The following is a 16,415-nucleotide window of genomic DNA, read 5'->3' on the forward strand; positions in this document are numbered from 1 at the left end:
TGATATGATTTGTGTCAATTGGCATTGGACTAATAGCAGCTGGGGACAGGAAAATCTCACCACTGAACTATCATTATCATAAAAACTAATGGTGTTACGACAAGCTGAGATTTCAAAGTGCAATCATTCAGTTTTCTTCTTTACAATGTGTTTTAATTTGGTATTATACAGACAAATTTCTGGATCTTGAACTCTGCTTTTGTCTCTCTATGCATATCAAGTGACACGCTGTCAGGTTCCGTAACTTCAAAGCATCAAACTAACCCAAAGGAAGACACGGGAGTCTGAAAATGTAGCTCTAATTTTGAGTTTACTTTAAGTGCAGCGCACACATATCACATGGTAGCGTGATGATGTATGCAATTCACTTATTTATACATATAATCTGTAGTGAATTATTTAAACAAACAAGGATGCTGAATCTATGTGTGTGTGTGTGTGTGTAGCGCCGCCCCCCCGCACCCCCCCCCCACCTGGCCACCCTCAGTGTTGTTCGGCTCGCTGTCGTCTAGGGAAACAGCCTCGGCCCCACCAAACTGGGTAATAGTTTGTGTGGATGCTGTGTGATGTACCCCACCCCACCCAAATAACAGACAATACACCAGATGCAATTAAATGATATACAGTTTATAGATATTACTGGAACTATAAGGGCCGAATGGCCTACTCCTGCACCTATTTTCTATGTTTCTATGTTTCTATATAATTAATACAGAATAAAATATAAAAGGAAAATAAAAGGCGCCACACTTATCAAAGTTCATATATATGTAAGGGAACACCTGTGGTGCGTAAGGGAGTGCCTGGTGGCCGCTTGGTCACTGGTAATCAGGTGCTTTGTGTGAGGATGACCAGATGGGAGGATGAAATCTGTGGGAGTGTCATCGGACTCAACAGCCAACGGTAGCTAACAGTGAAACAGGCCTCACAGGTCATGTGAAACGTTTAGAAATCTTGCATCTACAAATGTATATGAATGGCAAACATGTATCAGTATTGGCATTGTTTTTGGTTTATTATTGTCACACGTACGAAGCCATTATACATCCAGATAGCACGCTTTCTACAGAGCATCGATAAAAATTGGTAACATTGGTAATTGTTAATGGGGACTTGCCAGTTTCTTTAATTTTTTGATGAGGTAAATGTGTTGGTGAGTTTTCTTGGCTGTGATTATCAATGTAGCTGGACCAATATATGTTTGACCAAAGCTCCCATTGGTGGTGGCTGTAGAGACAAATACATCAAATCACAGTCTTTATGCAAGATGAGAGGGTGCGGTTTACTTGCTGGGCAGAAACTTCATCAGCATTTGTACTGAATCTTCCTGTCAGTCTTGTTGTTACAAACCTGACAGGCCAGGCAAAAATCACGTCCACACACATAAATATCAAAGTTCAAAGTCCATTTATTATCAAAGTATGTATACATTATACAACCTTGAGATTCATCTCCTTACAGGCAGCCACCAAACAAAAATAAAACAGAATCAACTTAAAAAAGGAAGACTGTCAAACACCCAATGTGCAGAGGGAAAAAACCAAATCATGCACAAGATGAAAGTAAGCAAATAGCTTTCAGAATTGAAGCTTACAAAAGTGAGACTGTCCATAGCCTCAGTCTGTGCAGAGACAAGTAATTGTCGTGGAGTACCAAGCTGAAGCAGTCCATCCCTCACATCCACAATACATGCATTGACAATATGGACACTAAGGTGCAGTTCATGTAGACAAATAAAGTGCAAGGGCTCTGATAAGGTAGTCAGAGAGATCAAGTGTTATAGCAATAGAATAGACTTTGTTCTTGAGATTGGTAGTGCATACTTCCAAGTTTTTGGCATTCAAGTGACTTTAAGATAATCACATGCATATGCAGAGAATGGAGGGACGTAGTTCATTTGCAGGCAGAAAGGATTAGTTCAATTTGGAATCACGTTCAGCACAGACACTGTAGGCCAAAAGGCCAGCTCCTGTACTGTTCTATGTTCCATGTGTCTCGTGTGTCAGATTGTGTGTGTGTCTATGAGTGGCCACGTGCTTTTATTTCTACTGTGCATGTGCCTTCAGGCATGTTTGCTTGAACTATAAGTATCCAGTGTTAGACTCATATGTATTTTTCATCCTATCAGCAATCATGAAACAACTTCAATCAATGATACTCTCGAGGTCCTTGCTCTGCAATAGAAGAATTGCTTAGAGACTCTGAGCAAATTCTCAAATCCTTGAATGCCTTTTTCAGGAAGGTTGATTTGTGTGTGTTACCATCTTACTGATTGCAAATACTCATAAATGTGAAGCAGTTTTTATCCCATCTGGGAAGCTAGACAAATGAGATACCACACACGCATATCTTCTGCCTTCAGATCTTGATCTTATTAGTGGGTTTACGCTGAACAAGTTTACAGTATACATGTCTGGGAGTTATGCATAATTCATGAGAAATTCAATTGTCAGCCTTTCAATCAGATTTTACAGAGTTGCTTGATTAAAAACTGTGAACTATACGATGTCAGCCAAGCTGCCAGAAATTACCGTAGTCTATTAGGCTTTGTTAAAAACCTAATGTTTGCAATCAAACCATTAAGCTAGAAACTATGGATGAATCTATTTTCAATATTTATTGAAATTTCTTTTTCTTTCAGTTTTGTCATCTTCTTGTTTAGAAAACAAGAAGTTCACCAAAGTAATTAGTGACCTGCTCCTGTCCCTAGGGAATATTTTACAGCAGGGAAAGTAGAATTGATTACTTTCCAAAATAATAATACTAATGATTATTGTAGTCAGACAGAGTAGGTTTTATTTCCAATGGACTGAGAAAAAGGTAAATAATGTTTACCAACAACACTGACCAGATCATCTCATGAAATGTTTCTGAAATGTAATGAATCTCTTAATATCAGGGAATGCATTAAAAGTATTCTGTGGGATGAAAGCTATGTAACTAGGAATTTTCCTGAATGGAACTTCAATTTTATTCTATCTCTTGGCTGCACAATCTTTCATAAGATTAAAAACATGTATTAAGCAAAATACAAGAATCTGCAAACTCAGCACAGAGTGTTTGCCGAATTAGCATACTCATTCTTGAGGCAACTAAGAAAACATGTTGGATAAACAATCAGAAAATGTTCTTGTAAAAGTATTTCTGGGGCACGTGTTTCCAACAGTTATAACAAACTGGAAACTAAACTACCTCTAGTTAAAGGCAAGAGCCCAACCTACAGTGTTAACAAATGATAGCACTCTATAATTCTTTATTCTGTGGTGATGTAGTCCCATTTGAGATGGAAAGATTATAGCAAATTAATTTACCAGCCAATGCAACTCCCTCTGCATCACTTTTACAGTAAAGATGACTCTTGATTTCTCAGTCGGCCTTATTTATCAGTCTGCAATGCACTTTCTTTGTACCTACCCCTACCTCGACAGACCACACAACCACCATCTCCACCATACCATCACCCAGCCTTTTAACATCACAAGCTGAGCACTTGAGAGTCCATCTAAAACAATTCAACTGTCAGGCACATCCCAGTCTCCACCCAGCTAACAGGAGTCATTTGCCACATGTTTCCAACTCATCACCTGCAGCCTATTTAAACCCAGGTCGCATCCACAGTCCAGTGTTCACCCATCACACTAGGCAGCCTCAACCGGTCTCTCGGAGCCTTCAGTTACCTTGTCGTGTCAAGTATCTGTTCTCTCTTGTTTTGTGGCCCCCTCGTAGCTTGCTATTTTGCAATTTATTAGTAAAATTATTGCTCAGCATTAAATTGTCTCGACTCTTCCGCATTTAGGTCAAGCCTCCTCTCCAATTCTTGACAACATGAATGAACCAAAGATTGACTCAACAGAGTATGCACACATTTCAGGCCAAAACTCTTCATCAGGACTGACTACATTTTGATAAGAGTGGAGGCAAGGATATTCAGAGACCGACGTTCCATTGTACATAATTCACTCAAAACCAATATGCAGATGGAACAAATAGGAAGCTAAAGAGTATACAAGCCTTTGCTCTGAGATGGTTTGTCTACAAGAGTAAAGGTGCCCTACTACAGATCAATGGGACCTTGGTGACTGCCACACCCCCTGTGGTAAGTGCATTCATTTTATCTAAAACATCGGCATTTACTACAGAGAATGTACAGCAAGGATTCACCAGATTGATTCCAGGGATGGAGCGTTTGCTGTGTGAGCAACAACTCAGTAGATTAACCCTATATGCTCCAGAATTTAAAAGAATAGGTAGGAATCTCACTGAGAATTCTTACAACATTCCACAGGCTAGATGTAGGAAAGGTATTTCCCCTGGATAAGAAATTCAGATGTTTAGGTCACATTACAGTATCAAAACAAAGGGTCAGTCATTTGAAAGTGTTGGGAAGAATTTGCAATGATGCCCATAAGCTCTCACCCCAGTTCATTGGTATTTTCAAGGTTACCCATCACCTCAACCCAGTCACCTACCAGCTCCAGCTGCCCCTGTACCTCAGTGTCACACCTACATTCCACATGTCCAGCCTCAAGCCCATTGTCCATGGACCACTCGACCCAGTTGAGCTTGCATCTCCGGAACCAAGGATGGTGGCGGCTGGTCCCATGTACATGGTTCGTCATTTTGATGGATTCACATTATTATGGATTGGGTGTGTGGTACCTGGTTGGCAGCGGAGAGATCTTGGTTACATCCAGTTACATCTTGATTCCATTGCTCATCAAGGAGTTTCACCAGCCCCAATCAGATCTACTGGACCATCAGGTGCCTGCCGTAGAGGGGCAGTCTTGTCAGGCCTGCAATGGGAGGCACTTCCCAGTCCTCACCCAGCTATCTGGTGTCTCCAGCTCACCACCTGCAGCCTATTTAAACCCAGCTCTCATCCACACCCCCTTGTCACCCATCAAACCAGTCAGACTCAGTCAGTTGCTCCTAGTCTTCAGTTACCTTGTTATATTATTGTGTTAAGTATCTGTTCTCTCTTGTTTTGTGGCCCATTATGGCATATTATTTTGAAAGTTATTATTGAAGTTCTTGCTCACTGCTAAATTTTCTCCATTGCTCTGAGTTTGGGTCAAACCTCCTCTACATTTCCTCACAACTGTTGGTGACTGATAGTCATTTTTCTTGACTGTTGTTCTCATGGCTGTGAGGACATCTCAGGTTAAAATCTCACCAGTGGTTATCAGCTGTAATTACATGTTCCCCTTTGAGACAACAAAGTATTGTACTGTTCTTTCTCTTGCTCAAACTAAGATAAATTCACCCACTGTCCCCTAACCTTAACACCCAGTTTTATTTGCCTGGAATCTTTTCAGCTCTTTGATACACTCTGAATAGTTACAACAGGCACAATTTCAAGAAGCCGATTCCCACAACTTACAGTGAAAATACATTTTGATTGTCAAACATACAAGGGTAGAAAAAAGCAGCAAAGTTCCCCACCATCCAGGCAGTTACCATTAGGGTAGAAGGTATAGAAGCCTGAAATCCCACATCACCAGGTTAAGGAACAGCTATTTATTTCCTTTCAACCATTGGTTTTTAAACCAATCGGCACAACCCTAATCACTACCGCAGTAGAGCAACACTATGACTATTTCAACCACTTTGCACTACAATGATGTAATTCCTTGTATAATTTATGTCTAACTGATGATTTTGTTGTGAATTTTATGCCAGTAGTGTTTCATGCTCGTGATGCTGCTGCAAGTAAGTTTTACCTGTCTACACTTGTGTTTGTGCATGTGACAATAAACTCGACTTTGATGTTAGACCTTTCAGGTGGGAAAATATAAACCACAGGCCTTCCCCACCACAGCTATCCTTCCTCTGAATTGTGTTCTCTTTGCCTGTTGCAGTAACCTCAGTTAATTGCATTATTACTTCTGATGAAATACAGTCTTATAGATAAATCAAAACTTGGTATTCCAGCAGGATTTTGATTGATGTTGCTGTGCATTTGCTTTCAGTTAAAAATTTTCTTTAGCTCAACAGAGATCTGACAATTTAGCATTTCCAAAGACTGAGGATGAACCAGATTTTTGAAGACCTGGTTGTTGTTTTTCTTGATAATTCAATTATTGTGGATAGTCAAAAAAGATGTGAGAACATGAGAACATAAGAAAATATGAGCAGGAAAAGACCACTAAGCCCTCAAGCCCGGCCCCACCATTCAGGGCTGTTATGTCCAGACCTCATCTTCTCCTCCTTTCTGAATTCCCCATTGACATAATTTCCCTGATCGTGCACTATATCTATTTTCTTCTTAAATATCATAAGACCATAAGACATAGGAGCAGAATTAGGCTTTTCAGCCCATTAATTCTGCTCTGTCATTCCATCATGGATGATTTATTATCCCTCTCAATCTCATTTTCCTTCCTTCTCCCCGTAACCTTTGAAATGCTTAATAATCAAGAACCTATCAAACTCTGCTTTAAATATATCCGAAGACTTGGCCTCGACAGCTGACTGTGGCAATTAACTCCACAGATACACTACCCTCTGGCTGAAGAATTACAACTTATCTCTGTACTAAGGGGGCTGAATCAACAATGGTGACCAATCAGCATATGGGAAGCAGATTGAAGATCTTGCTGAACAGTGCCACAACAGCAACCTCTTACTCAACATCTGCAAATCAAAAGAGATATTTCTTGACGACAGGAGACAGAAACTGGAGGTCCATAAGCCAGTCTACATTGGGGGATCGGAGTGGGGAGAGGGTCAATAACTTCAATTTCTTCGGCGTTATTATTTTAGAGGATCCATCCTGGGACCAGTAGGTAAAGTGTCATCACAATAAAGGCATGACAGTGCCTCTACTTTCTTAGAAGTTTGAATAGATTAGATTCAACTTTATTGTCATTGTGCCAAGTACAGATACAAAGCCAATGAAATGCAGTTAGCATCTAACCAGAAATGCAAAGAATAGTGTTATTTACATTTGGCATGTTACCTTAAACTTTGACAAACTTCTATAGGTGCATGGTGGAGTGTGTCCAAACTGATTGCATCATTGTCTAGAATGTAAGTACCAGTGTCCGAGAATGGAAAAGTCCACAGAAAATAGTGCATACAATTCAGTTCATCATAGGTAAAGCGCTCTCGATCATCGAGCACATTTACAAGGAGTGCTGCCACAATAAAATAACATCCATTATCAAGGATCGCCATCATGCCGTACTTAATTAAGTGGCCTTTGAGCGTATGTTTGTGGTCTTCTGCTGCTGTAGCTTATCCACTTCAAGGTTTGATGTATTGTGCACTCAGAGATCTTCTTCGGCACACCACTGTTGTAATGCATGGTTATTTGAATTACTGTCGCCTTCCTGTAAGCTTGAACCAGTCTGACCATTCTCCTCTGACATCGCTCAACGACAAAGCATTTCGCCCACAAAACTGTTCTTTTCTTCCCCACTTTGATGTTTGGTCTGAACAGCAACTGATCCTCTTGACCATGTTTGCAAACGTTTATGTATTGAGTTGCTGCCACATGATTGGCCAATTAGATATTTGCATTAATGAGCAGGTGTACAGGTGTATCTAATAGTGTGGCCACTGAATGTATATGTACAGATATGTAATCAGATTAGGGAAATATGTAAAAATAAGAGAGTTGTTGTCATGGGGGATTTCAACTTCCCTAATATAAACTGGGACCTTCATGAAACATGGGGTTTAGATGGAGCAGAACTTGTTAAGGTATCCAAGGAGGTTTCTTAAATCAATATATGGATCAACAAGAAGTGGGGCCATATTGGACCTGATGTTGCATGATGATATTGGCCAGGTGACTGACCTTTCAGTGGGTAAGCAGTTAGGGAACAGTCCCTACAGTTCCTTAACTTTCAGGATAGCTATAGATAAGGATAGGTACGTTCCTTGTGGGAGAGTTTTAAATTGGAGTAGGGCAAATTACGAGGACTTTAGGCAGGAATTAAGAAGAATTATTTGGGAATACCTTTTCTCTCACAAGTCCACATCAGACAGGTAGAGGGTATTTAAAGATCAATTGCAGAGAACAGGAAAGGTTTGTTCCTGTGAGAAGAGAACCTTCGATGTCCAGGGAGGTGATGAAGGTAGTCAAGAAAAAGTATGTAAATCTTCGGAAGTTAGGATCAAAGAAAGCACATGAGAGTTTGAAGAAGTCAGAAAAGAACTAAAGAAGGGAATTAGGAAAGCCAGGAGGGGCCATGAAAAGTCCTTGGCAAGTAGGATTAAGCTGGATCCCAAGGCATTCTATACATACATCAAGAGCAAGAGGATAACTAGGGAGAGGGTGGGACCACTCAAGGATAAAAGGGGGAACATTGTTTTGGATGCAGAGAACATGAGTGAGGTACTTAACGAATACATTGCTTCAGTATTTACCATGAAAAGGGATATGGATGACTAGGAGATCAGTGTTGAGTGTATAAATAGGTTAGGACATGTAGAGGTCAAGGAAGAGGAAGTGCTGGGCCTCCTGATGGGTATTAAGGTGGATAAATCCACAAGGCCTGATGGGATATACCCCAGGCTACTGAAAGAGGCAAGGGGCGAGATTGCTTGGCTGACCAGTACCTTCATATCCTCTCTAGCCACAGCCAAGGTCCAGGAGAACTGTCAAGTAGCTAATGTTGTACCTCCGTTTACGAACGGAACAAGGAAAAGTCCTGACAATTATAGACAGGTAAGTCTCACATCAGTTGTAGGGAAATTGCTGGAGCAAATTCTTAGGGATAAGATATATGAGCATTTGGAAATCCGTGGCCTAATCCTTGCCTGCCCATTGCCTCCCTCTGGTGCTCCTCCTCCCACCCCTTTTAAAAATTTTTCTTCCATGGTCTGTCTCTTTCAACAATCAACTTCCTAGCTCTTTGTTTCATCCCTCCCCCTCCAAGTTTCACCTATCACCTGGCATTTCTCTCTCCCCTCCTCTACTCGGTTAGTTTTTTTTCTCCAGTCCTGCCAGAGGGTTTCAGCCCAAAATGTCAACTGTACTTTTTTCTATAGATGCTGCCTGGCCTGCTGAGTTCCTCCAGCATTTTGTGTGTGTTGCTAGGATTTCCGGCATCTGGAGATTTTCTCTTGTTTGTGACCTAATTAAGGAGAGCCAGCATGGCTTTGTGCATGGCTGGTCATGCCTTATCAACTTGACTGAGTTTTTTTAACAAGGTGATATGAGATACTGATAAGGGTAGGGTGTTGGATGTTATCTACATGGATTTTGGTAAGGCATTTGACAAGGTTCCTCATGGGAGGCTAATCAGGAAGATTAAAATGCATGGGGTCCACGGCGAATAGGCTGTTTGGATTCAGAACGGGCTTAGACATATTAGTCAAAAGGTAGTGGCTGAAGGGGCTTATTCGAGTTGGAGGTCTGTAATTAGTGGTGTTCCACAGGGAGTTGGTCTAGGACATCTGCTGGCAAAGAATACAGCACAACATAGATCAGTTGTAGATATGGGCCGAGAAATGGCATATGGAGTGTAACCCAGATAAATGTGAGGTGAGGCACCTTGGCAGGGCAAATGCAAAGAGACAGGACACTGTTAAAGGCAAGATCCTTAACAGTGTTGCTGAGCAGAGATCTTGGGATTGAAGTTCATAGTTGGGATTGAAAGTGGTCAATATGGTGGTTCATAAGGCTTATGCAATTCTTGCTTTTATTAGTTGAGGCATGAGTCCCAAAGTCGAGAGATTATATTGCAACTTTATAAAACTCTGGTTAGGCCACATCGAGAGTATTGCATACAGTTCTGGTCATCCCAGTATAGGAAAGATGTTGAGGCTTTGGAGAAGGTGCAGAAGAGGTTTACCAGGATACTGCCTGGTTTGGAGGGCACGTGCTATGAAGAGAGGCTCTGGAGTGCTGGAGCGGAGAGGAGATCTGATAGGAGTTTACAAGATTACGAGAGGGATAGATATACTGGACAGACAGCATCTGTTTCCCAGGGTTAAAATGACTAATACCAGAGGGCATGAAGAAGGTGAGAGGGGATAGTTTCAAAGAGGGTGTGAGGGGTAAAATGGAAAGATATGGACATCGTGTAGGTAGGAGAGATTAGTGTTTGCGTGTTTTGGATTTTCTTTCAGTTGGTTCAGCACAACATTATGAGCTGAATAGCCTGTTCCTGTGCTGTACTGTTCAATATACTTTGATAATAAATTTAGTTTGACTTTGACTTTGAGATGCCTTTTAAATGTTGTAGTAGTCCCATCACCTCCCACTACTTCAGGGAGCACTACCACCCTCCATATGAATATGTTGCCTGACAGATTCCTTTTACATCTTCCCCACTTACTTTAAATCTATCCTCTCTAGTTTTGAACTGCCCTGTTAAGGGGTAAAGGCTGTAGAATTGTACCTAATCTGCACCCCTTATCTGTGCCCATCATGATTTTATAAACCCCTACACTTCAACCAAAAAGGTTCTAACTTATCCAGCCTCTCCTTATTTCACTAGCTATCCAATCCCAGTAACAGCTTCATAAATCTCTCCAGTTTAATGGCATCCTTCCTACAGCTGGACAACTAGAATTGTATGTAGTATTCCAAATGCGGCCTGACCAAAATCTTGTACAGTTATAGCATGATCTCCCATCTCATGCGTTCATTTTTCAAACCAATGTAGACAAGCATGGCAAAAGTTTTCTTCACCACCTTGTCTACTTGTGTCACCACCTTCATGGTGCTATGTACCTCTACTCTGAGGACTTTTTGTTGTACAACACTCTACAGGGCCTTCCATTTATGTGTAAAGCCTGCCCTAGTCTGTCTTACCAAAATGCAATACTTTGCATTGTCTGAATTCTATTAGCCATTCTTTGGAACGGACAGCTGCCTCTCTGATTGGAGTGCTTTGTCTCAGATAATAGTGGAGACAAGTACACCCAAAACCTTACAGCCAGATTGAGATGAGCACTTGAAATGTCATAGCATTGTAGGTTATGGCTGTGTGCTTGAAAATGCATCTTTGAAGACCACTGGTGACATCACAATCAGAATCTGGTTTAATATGTCATATGGCACACAGCATCAAATTTGTTGATTTGCAGTAGCAGCACATGATAAAAAAACTATAAGTTGCAATAAGAAATATATATAAATTTCAAAGATTCATTTATTATCAAAGTATACTGTACTACTCTGAAATTCTTCTTTTCCGGGTAGCTATAGAACCACGAAATAGAAGAAAGACAGCATGATCATCAATCCCCGAATCCCACCTTCCCGAACAAAAACAGGCACATCAACTCCCAAAACCCACTCCCCACAAAACAGCTGAACAAAATGGAACAGGCACATTGACCCCCAAATCCGGCTCCCCACACAAATGAGAAAGAATGGGCAAAAAAAAACAGAATATAAAAAAACTATAAGACTGAAAAAAAGTTTGTAGTCCAAGTCCACATCCAAAATACAGAAAACCTGGGCAACTGTCTCCAAGCACAGCGGCAGACTCTCCCTTCTCCAGTTATGTAGCAGAGTGATTAGAAGACGGGTAGTAAAAAAGTAAATAAAATAAAATATGAGCAAAAAGAGAGGTAAAAATACTGAGAAAGTGTTCATAAATCTGATGGCAGAGGGGAAGAAGCTGCTCCTGAAACAGTGTCTTCAGGCTCCTGTACCTCCTCCTTGATGGTAGCAATAAAGGAGGTTGATGGTGTTCTTTAAAGGTAGATGCTGCCTTTCAGAGGCATTGCTTCGTGAAGCTCTTGCGTATGCTGGGGATGCTAAAGCCCATGATGAAGCTGACTGAGATTACAATTTTCTGCAGCTTTATCCAATCCTGTGCAGTGGCCCCTCTATACCAGATAATGATGCAACCAGTTAGAGTGCTCTCCATGGTCCATCTGCAGAATTTTCCGAGTGTTTTTGGTAACATAACAGTTCTCCTCAAACTCCTAATGAAGTATAACTGCTGTTATGCCTTCTTTGTAACTGCATCAATATTTTTAGCCCAGAACAGATCCTCAGAGATCTTGACACCCAGGTTCTTGAAACTGCTCATCTTTTCCACTTCTGATTTCTCAAAGAGGACTTGAGTGTGTTTCATTGACTTCCTCTTTCTGACATTCACAATCTATTCCTTGGTCTTACTGTCATTGAATGTAAGGTTGCTGCTGCAACACCCTTCAGCCAGCGTATTTATCTAGCTCCTATATGCCTTCTCATCACCATCTGAAATTCTGTCAGTGGTAGCTGTATCTGCCGGCAATTTATAGATGGCATTTGGGTTGTGCCTAGCCACACAATTGTGGATATATAGAGTGGGATATTCACACATCCTTGAGGAGGAGATGTTATTTTTTATCTATGGTATCTGGGGAAGGAAGTCAAGAATCCAGTTGCAGAGTACAAAGGCTTAGGTTTTGGAGACTATTGATTAGAACTGACAGTATGATTGTGTTGAATACTAAGCTGCGGTCAACAAAGAGCAGCTTGAAATAGGTATTATTATTGTCCAGAAGATCCAAGACTGAGTGGAGAGACAGTGAGAGTGCATCTCCTGTAGACCTATTACGGCAATAGGCATAATGCAGCGGGTCCAGGTCCTTGCTTAGGCAGGGGTTGATTCTAGCCATAACTGAGCTCTCAATGTCTGTAAGTTGTATTTGGACCTTGTATATCTCTGGATTATTGGTCTTGAATGTACAGATCTGGCCCTCTGCAGATTATGAATTTCCTGATTCATCCTCAGTTAGGGTGTGTCTGATATGTTCTTGAAGGTACACACTCGTCCATACAGGTATTGTGGAAGTTGGCAACAACTGTGGTGTATTCGTTCAGACTCGAAGATGAGTCCCTGAATATTGGCCAGTCCCCTGACTCAAAGTAGTTCGATAAGCAGTCCTTTGCCTCCCTTGACCATACCTTCTTGGCCCTCACTACTGGTGTTGTGGTCTTTAGTCTCTGCCTACATACTGGGATTCAAAGTACAACCCAGTGATCAGACTTTCCAAAGTGTGGGCGTGGGATGGCAGAATAAGCGTTCTTCATGGTGTTATAATAGTGGTCAAGTTTGTTGGCTCCTCTGATTCCACAGGGGATGCGCTGGTGGTAGTTGTTCAGAGCCTTCTTCAAGCTGGCCTGGCCTGGTTGAGAGTGGTGACACAAGTAGACATGATGGGTCAAAGGGCATGATTCTATGCTCTATGAATCTGTCACTTCAAATGTCTCCAATAAATTTGTGAAACACGATTCTCTTTTCATAAAACCATGGCATCTCTTGGTCTTATGATTTTCTAAGTGTCTTATTACCTTCATAATAATGGATTCCAGCATCTTCCCAATGACAGATGACAGGGTCAAATACCCAATGGTTTTTCATGCCCCTTCTTTCTTTCAATAATGGCATTACATTTCCAATTTTCCAATCCTCTAGAACTGCTGCACCTTCATGCCCACTATATCTGCCGACATTTATTTCAAGGGCCTGAATGAACAAATTTAGTGACTTGTCAACCTTCAGTCTCATTAGCTCAGGCATAGAGTCCCAGAATTAAACAGCATGGAAAGATGTTCCTCAGCACAATTCATCCATGCTGAATGGATTCTTGAGCTAGAACCTTTGATTATTCATCTTAATGGCCTTTGTGTCTTTTACTCAGAAAACAAATCCAAAATAATTACTCAGAATTGAGTTATTTGAAAAGGTGGTGTGTAAATGAAGTCAGGCAATACAATTTAATCACAGCCCAAGATTGAGAAAAGCTCAGACCTTATTACAATGTACATGGTGTGAAAAATTGTGAGTGAGCTGATAGAAGAGAAATCAGTCTGTCATGAAAAGGTCCTAAAATATTCTCATCATTTGCAAAGCCTTTGATAAGGGGATGCGGATATTGAATTATTCTTATAATTCAAGAATAATAAGAATCAGAATCAGGTTTAATACAGCAACAAAAAAAGTAGTGAGGTAGCGTTCATGGGTTCAATGTCCATTCAGAAATCTGAAGGCAGAGGTGAAAAAGTTGCTGAATCATTGAGTGGGTGCCTTCAGGCCTCTGTACCTCCTTCCTGATTGTAGCAATGAGAAGAGGGCATGCCCTGGTGATGGAGGTCTTTAATGATGGATGCCGTATTTTTGAGGCATTGCTCCTTGAAGATGTCCTGGATACTAGGGAGTCTAATGTCCAAGATGGACTTGATTAAGTCTCTGCAGCTTACTTTGATCCTGTGCAGTAGCCCTCCCTCCACATCAGATAGTGATGCAGCCAGTTAAAATGCTTTCCATGTGAGTGTTTTAGGTGACATACAAAATCTCCTCAAACTCGGAATGAAATATTGCGACTGTCTTGCCTTCTTATAGCTGCATCAATATGTTCTGTCCAGGTTAGATCCTCAGAAATATTGACACAGACGAACTTGAAATTGCTCACTGCTGATTTCTCTAAGAGAACAGATGTGGAGCCCCTCATCTTACGCTTTCTGAAGCCCATAATCAGCTCTTTGGTCTTAGTTGTTGTTGAGTGCAAGGGTTCTACTGTGACACCACTCAACCAGCTGGAATATCTCACTCCTGTATGCCATCACATTACCATCTGAGATTCTGCCAACAATGGTTATATCATCAGCCAAGTTATAGATGGCATTTGAGCTGTGCCTAGCCACACAGTCATGGGTGTAGAGAGAGTAGAGCAAGGGCCAAGCACTCATCCCTGAGGTGTGCTATTCTTGGTTGTCAGTGTGGTGGAGATGTTATTTCTGTCTGCACAGATTGTGGTCTTCCAGTTAGGAAGTTAAGGATCCAATTGCAGAGGGAGGTACAGAAGACCAGGTTCCGATCAGAACTGTAGAAATGATTGTATTAAACGCTCAACTGTTGTCAGTAAACAGCATCCTGATGTAGGTATTGGCATTGCCCAGGTGACTCAAGGTTGAGTGAAAAATCAATGAGATTGCATCCGCAGTAAACCTATTGTGGTGATAGGCAAATTACAGTGGGTCCAAGTTCCTGCTCAGATAGTAGGAACTATCTATTCTAGCCAAAACCAAACTCTCAAAGCACTCCATCACTGTAGATGTGAATGCTACTGGATGATAGTTGTTAAGGCAGATCATATTTCCTCTGTGCTTTGCGAGACAATAGCAATAACTTCTAAGTGCACTTCATCTACAAGGACAATTGGAGCTAATTACACTTCACTTTAATATCAGGTTAAAATAGCAATAGTGATGTTGTGAGGCATCATAAAATTGATGGCAAGACTCTTTAATTCAGAATCGGGTTTAATATCACTGGCATATGTTGTGAAATGTGTTAACTTACTGGCAGCAGTACAATACAATACATGTTACATATAAAAAAAAATTAATTACAGTGCATGTGTGTATACACACACACTCACACACACACATATATATATATACACTACATGCTATATACTCTATGTACTATATACTATATATATATATATATATATATATATATATATATGATAGATTAAAAATAATGCAAAAATGGAAAAAAAGTGAGGTAGTGTTCATGGGTTCAAGGTCTATTTAGAAACACTGAGCTGTAGTCAGTGAACAATATCCTGACATAGGTGTTTGTATTGTTCAGGTGACCTAAGGCGACTTGAAGAACTATTGAGATTGTGTCTGCTGTACACCTGTTGTTGCGATAGGCAAATTGCAGTGGGTCCAGGTCCTTACTGCGGACAAGAATTAATTCTTGCTATGACCAACCTCTCAAAGCATTTCATCACCTGTATGACAGTCATTGAGACAGCTCACACTACTCTTCTTGGGCATTGGTATAATCGTTGCCCTTTTGAAGCACATGGGAACTTACGATAATTTTTTTATAATTCGTCTCATTGCCCTGTTCTGGTGGATCTTATGACACAATACACAATGGACAATAGACAATAGGTGCAGGAGTAGGCCATTCAGCCCTTCGAACCAGCACCAACATTCACTGTCATCATAGCTGATCATCCACAATCAGTACCCTTTTCCTGCCTTATCCCCATATCCCTTCACTCCACTATCTTTAAGGGCTCTATCTAACTCTTTTTTGAAAGAATCCAGAGAATTGGCCTCCACTGCCTTCTGAGGCCGTGCATTCCACAGAACCACAACCCTCTGTGTGAAGAAGTTTTTCCTCAACTCTGTTCTAAATTGTCTACCCCTTATTCTTAAACTGTGGCCTTTGGTTCTGGACTCCCCCAACATCGGGAACATGTTTCCTGCCTCCAGTGTGTCCAATCCCTAAATAATCTTATATGTTTCAATCAGATCCCCTCTCATCCTTTTAAATTCCAGTGTATACAACCCCAGTCGCTCCAATCTTTCAACATATGACAGTCCCTCCATCCTGGGAATTAACCTCGTGAACCTACACTGCACTCCCTCAATAGCTAGAATGTCCTTCCTCAAATTTGGAGACCAAAACTGTACACAATATTCCAGGTGTTGTCTG

At 41.0% G+C, this 16,415-nt stretch overlaps 1 long non-coding RNA gene across 3 annotated transcripts in view; it reads left to right on the forward strand.

Moving 5' to 3' along the window:
- The window catches only part of LOC134337734 (uncharacterized), a 103,715-nt gene that overhangs the window by 74,970 nt on the left and 12,330 nt on the right, over positions 1–16,415 (forward strand). For 2 of the 3 annotated variants that reach the window (XR_010016053.1, XR_010016052.1), the window contains exon 5: positions 3,797–4,096. The exons of the other annotated variant lie outside the window; for it this stretch is intronic. This is a non-coding gene — a long non-coding RNA (uncharacterized LOC134337734). The remainder of the gene's footprint in view (positions 1–3,796; positions 4,097–16,415) is intronic. 3 annotated transcript variants of the gene reach the window in all.

Source organism: Mobula hypostoma, chromosome 25 (genome assembly GCF_963921235.1).
Source record: "Mobula hypostoma chromosome 25, sMobHyp1.1, whole genome shotgun sequence".
In the NCBI taxonomy this organism is placed as follows: Eukaryota; Metazoa; Chordata; class Chondrichthyes; order Myliobatiformes; family Myliobatidae; genus Mobula; species Mobula hypostoma.